We start from the raw sequence: 5,398 nt of genomic DNA, 5'->3' as shown, positions 1-5,398 counted from the left end.
CCCATTGACAATAAATTTCACTGTCGTGTGTGCAAATGGATAGACAAAAGGTGGAAATTATAGGCAATAGCAAGACACCCAAAAAAGGAGTGATTCTGCAGGTGTGTGCCACTTCTCAGTTCCTATGCTTCCTGGCTGATAGTTTTGGTCACTTTTGAATGCTGGCGGTGCTCTCAACTCTAGTGGTAGCATGAGACGGAGTTCTACAACCCACCAAGTGGCTCAGGTATAGTGCTCCAGTTCAATCCAGGGATATATTTAACAAATCATGCACATGTTTCTCTAAGGTCAGGATTCTCTCCTTTATGTTACTAAGCCTGGGGTTAGAAGACTGGGGATGTTATTGGAGTCTTTTCAGACCTTCAATACAAAGATTACCTGTGATATCTATATTCTGTCCATCTGCCTTTCTTGCACCTGCCCATCTTATGACTATCCTTACCCCCTAGGCACTTGTGTAKATCTGAGAGGATTYGGTAAGCAATTGGTGGTAGCTTCTTCTTGCCCATCTCATGACTGTGTCCCTCCCTCCCTTTCTCTGTGTAGGTGGGTTGTGGCACTCTAGTCTGATAGACAAGAATCTAGTTGACTTCATTGTCCCCTTCCTGCCTCTGGAGTACAGACACGTGCTGCTGTGTGGCATGGCAGAGATGTCCGCCAAGGGCCTAAAGCCCGACCAGGACGTGGTCGACCAGATGGCCAGAGAATTGATCTATTTCCCAAAGAGCGAGAATATCTTCTCCGTCAAGGGATGCAAGACCATCAACGGAAGACTAGATTACTTCACATAGTGCAGGTTTGAGGCCAACTACGTTGCTGCCGGCGGCTGCAGACTCACCGATCTAATCATAATGAGTAGTAATTTAGGAAGAAAGGTGGTTTGTAGGTCTGATCAGTCGGTCTGCAGTTGCTGACGGTAATGTAGACGATCTCAGAGGGAACAGCTACTGTATCTATCTACCTCCTACTCTACTGTGTGCTCTTTCTTAATGAGAACATCTCCACCAGTCGGAGTGAGGAAGTCAGTGACTGATGATGACCCGCCCCTCAGGCCTCCCACCGTCAGCACAACCATGTGGAGGACATCAACGGTCTTGTTCTTATGGTGTCACTTCTCCCTGAAGATGGATTACTGAGAGAGAGGATGGCAGATTTTAAGAAGAGATACAAAATTAAAATTAAAACACTGAGGGTAAACGCTATTCTTTTTAACCAATCAAGGTGCTCGTTCCTGATTTGTATATTTTGTAAATGATTATTTCCAAATAATGATTTCCTTTTTCATGGAATTCTGCTGCACATGAACTATGGCAAGTGAAAATGAGTTGTGTATTAGAAACAAATGTGGTTTAAAGTTACAATCTGAAATACTGTAGAAAAGGCCCATGGAGTTGGTGGAAAAATCCTTTAATTCATGGCCACTTACTCAGCTGGGCCAGGGGCGCTTTAATTAGGTCAGGTGGAAATGTCCAACAGATCTCAACTCCATAAAAGGAGGAAATCTCCATCGCCCGATCTCGCTGCTTTCTCTTCCTTAACTCCGTCTAATTCAGAAGTTCTGCGTGTCCATGAATCCACGTAAGTCCACCAAATCTGTTACCTTTCATCTGAACCTGTCATCTGAAGTATCTGTTGCGATCGGGAGAGTGGGCCATCAGTTATTGTTTATAGTTATTACCGCGGAGCGCGGCTTGAAGCGCACGCTTCAAACCTATTGTGTAATGTGAATGGTCAATGATCAAGGCCATACGGATCATCACAGGCCAATTATGCCATTGATATATGGTTAATATGTAATGAAATTACATGTACATCTGAAGACACTTGAAAGGGTGAAATATGATATGTCATCATTTGCTGAACTGATCGATTCTGATACGAAACTAATGGGGATTATAGATTGAATAACTGATCACTGTTTGTATTATTCTTCTCATGATTATGATATATAGTTACGTGCATAAATGACTCAAGGATGATTCCTATTGACTTCTTAATGAACTGGTTTGTTGAATTCCCTAATTATGTTAATAATGAATGATTGTTATGATTTGATCTTTGTGATTATGAATTTGATTGTATACATGTTATCAATTTGATTGGATACATGTTATTCTGTTTCCTTTGTTATGCAGCACAGACTACCCAAGTAAAGTATACCACTTAATGGTTAAAGGAATTCCTGCCTCAGTCTCATTCCTCCCCACACAGATTCCACTAATCTTTCAATGTCCTTTGAGCAGGATCATGACAGAACCAAAGACAGGTGAAAAGGAAATGGAGAAGGAAGAATTGTCTCCACTGGAAGGAAGGAGAGAGAAGAAAGCAGCTGAGGGAAAAGTCTTGGAACAAATAAAAATCCAGGAGCTCAAGCCTAAAGCAACAAGAAAGGTTCATCCTCAACCACCAGAAGAACCAGACAAGCACCTGGTTTCATCCTCAACCACCAGAGAGAACCAGACAAGCACCTGTTATCTTAAGGATCATGTGGTCGAGTTTCCCACATCAAAGGGCAAGCCCACCAGAGCTCAAAGTGGTGATGGAATCAACTGTACGTTTCAGCATCACCATCCCCTCCAAGCCAGACCGGAAACTGCTTTGGGACGGGAAAGTTCACAGGAAGAACCTATGGAGGAGTATACACCCACCGCACTAGTCGACAGCTTCCTGAGCAGGCTCTGCTCACCCCTTAACTAATGAAATCGTCGAGGCACTCTAGACGGAGTGAGAGTTCGACAGTGGATACCCTTTTCGAAGTGCCATGCAGCCGCCATCACTAGCCTCAGCGATTCACAGACCGCTGTCCTACAAGCGTTGAGGAAATTGAGCTTCAGATTGAGGAGGGACGACAGGCTGACGAACGATATCACCTATTGATGTGCATGTCCGTAGAGCTCACGAGGAACGGGAATTCATTGCCAAGGACCTGGCACAGCAGCGACGGCACCGTCAAGCAAGAAGGAATTTGAGAGGCACGAATGTCTCATCCTTCCTGGAGCAGAACGAACAGGGAGTTGACCTGACCACCACCTCCACATGGACCTGACCTGTCTGCCTTTCTTTCCCAATCTGCACCTCTGGTACAGCGATTGCACAACAGTCCCCAGAGGCTCGAGGCCAACACGGAGCACCGGGGACAGGCTGCTCCGCCAACGCCCTCGATGCCAGTACACAAGTAGCATTCCTCTGTACTACGTCCACTTGGGACGACGGTCTCGATGCACTTATGATGAACAGTGATGATGTGGTGTACTCCTCAATGCCATCGGAAGAATCCCAGAACATATTCCAGTCTGTGCTAGCAAAACAGTCCTGTAGCTTAGCATCTGTGTCATCTACCACTTCTTTATTTGAACGAGTCACTGGTGCAGTCCTGCTTTATTTTTTGCTTGTAAGCAGGAATCAGGAAGCGAGAATTATGATCAGATTTGCCAAATGGAGGCTGAGGAGGGAGCTTTGTACAAAGCGCTCTTGGTGTGGAGTAAATGGGGTTCTAGAGGTTTTTTCCCCCCTCTGGTTGCACATTTAACATGCTGGTAGAAACGATGTAAAATGGATTTAAGTTTTCCTGCATTAAAGTCCCCAACCACTATGAGCACTGCCTCTGGATGAGCGTTTTCCTGTTTATGGCCTTATACACATCCGGCTGTGATTGGGAGTCCCATAGGGTGACGCATAATTGGACCAGCATGACGCTGGGTTTCACCGGGGTAGGTCATCATTGTAAATAAGAATTTGTTCTTAACTGGCTTGCTTAGTTAAATAAAGGTTAAATTTAGTGTTTGGTTTGTGGTGGTAAATAGACAGGTACGAAAAATATAAATTAAAACTTTATAAATAGTGTGGTCTACAGCTTATCATGAGATACTCTACCTCAGGCGAGCAAAACCTTGAGACTTCCTTAATATTAGATTTCGTGCTCCAACTGTTGTTTACAAATATACACAGACCGCCACACCTTGTCTTACCGGAGGCAGTTGTTTTATCTTGCCGATGCAGCGTAATGGTACTATTGTGGAAGATATGATAGAAAGAAGAGCATTAGCATGTCTTAACGAAGGATGTGGTACAAGAGTTGACATTGTTAGAGGGGTTGCATCCTGCCTGGACCTCATAACAGCTTCTAACTATATTGCATCTATGTGTGAATGTAATGTAATGAATGATTTTACTGTTAGATGTGATCATTTCCAAATTTGGTGTACCATAAACTTTGATGTTACTATTCCAGATAGGGTACCATTCAGAAGATGGGGCTTTCATGAAGCAGACTGGGAAAAGTTTGGAGATCATTGCTTAAAGTCTATTGGACAGTTGTTTTTAGAGAGGCTGGTTGATGTATGTGCTCCCTCTGTGACTGCAGATATTGAGTGCTGCGAATCTATATGTACCAATGAGTGAAGTGGGTGAGAAAATGAAGGTGGATGCTTGGTGGACTGAAGAGTGCACCAAGGAAGTCGAGAAAAAAATTGGACTTAGAGTGTTGCGTAGGAATATGACTCCTGAGAATCTAGTTGATTTCCAAAGGTAGAGAGCTTTAGTACGTAGGGTCATTAAGTCTGTCAAGAGAAATGGATGGAGACAGTTCTGCTCTACAATAGGCTTGAATAAGATGACTGGAAGAAGCAAGTCTTCTCGAATTCCAGTTTTGGTTGTGGGTCAAACGTCCGTAACTGATAAAGAAAAAGCTGACTTGTTGGGGAACACATTTGCTAGGGTACATAGTGGGATTACTTTGGATGAAGTATTTAAGTAACGCAGGTGTGAGATTTTAAATGGTCATGTTAATGTGTATAAGAAAAGAGATACCGTTGACTCTTCTTTAGATGCTGTCTTTACCATACATGAGATGCGTTCAGCCTTAAAAGGCTGTGGATATACAGCCCCAGGTCATGATCAGTTGGGCTATGTAATGTTTAAGCATACCTGATAAGGTCGTACATGTTCTCCTGGGATTATTTAATACGATTTGGAGTGAGGGGGTTATATCTTCTGGTTGGAAACATGCCCGGTAAGGACCTTTCATGTGCTGATAGTTATAGACCAATAGCACTGACCTCTAACCTGTGTAAACTGATGGAAAAGATGATAGTCATATTTCCAGGAACATAGAGGTTTATTGAGTCAATGTCAAAGTGGATTCCGTAAAGGTAGATCTACATTGGATGCGTTAGTAAAGGTGAGCTGGGCTCCCTGCCTGTGCCATTACACCCCTACAACTCATCCAGAACGCCGCAGCCCGTCTGGTGTTCAACCTTCCCAAGTTCTCTCACGTCACCCCGCTCCTCCGCTCTCTCCACTGGCTTCCAGTTGAAGCTCACATCCGCTACAAGACCATGGTGCTTGCCTACGGAGTTGTGAGGGGAACGGCACCTCCGTACCTTCAGGCTCTGATCAG

At 44.1% G+C, this 5,398-nt stretch overlaps 1 pseudogene; it reads left to right on the top strand.

Annotated features, from left to right (window-relative positions):
• LOC112080690 (torsin-1B-like) overlaps nt 1–1,979 on the top strand; it is a 6,036-nt pseudogene extending 4,057 nt beyond the window's left edge.
• Nucleotides 1,980–5,398: the final 3,419 nt, after the last annotated feature.

The sequence above is a fragment of the Salvelinus sp. IW2-2015 genome, unplaced genomic scaffold, assembly GCF_002910315.2.
Source record: "Salvelinus sp. IW2-2015 unplaced genomic scaffold, ASM291031v2 Un_scaffold16440, whole genome shotgun sequence".
NCBI classification, from domain to species: Eukaryota; Metazoa; Chordata; class Actinopteri; order Salmoniformes; family Salmonidae; genus Salvelinus; species Salvelinus sp. IW2-2015.
Note: the sequence above shows the minus strand (reverse complement) of the source record. Positions and strands in the feature narration are given on the sequence as shown.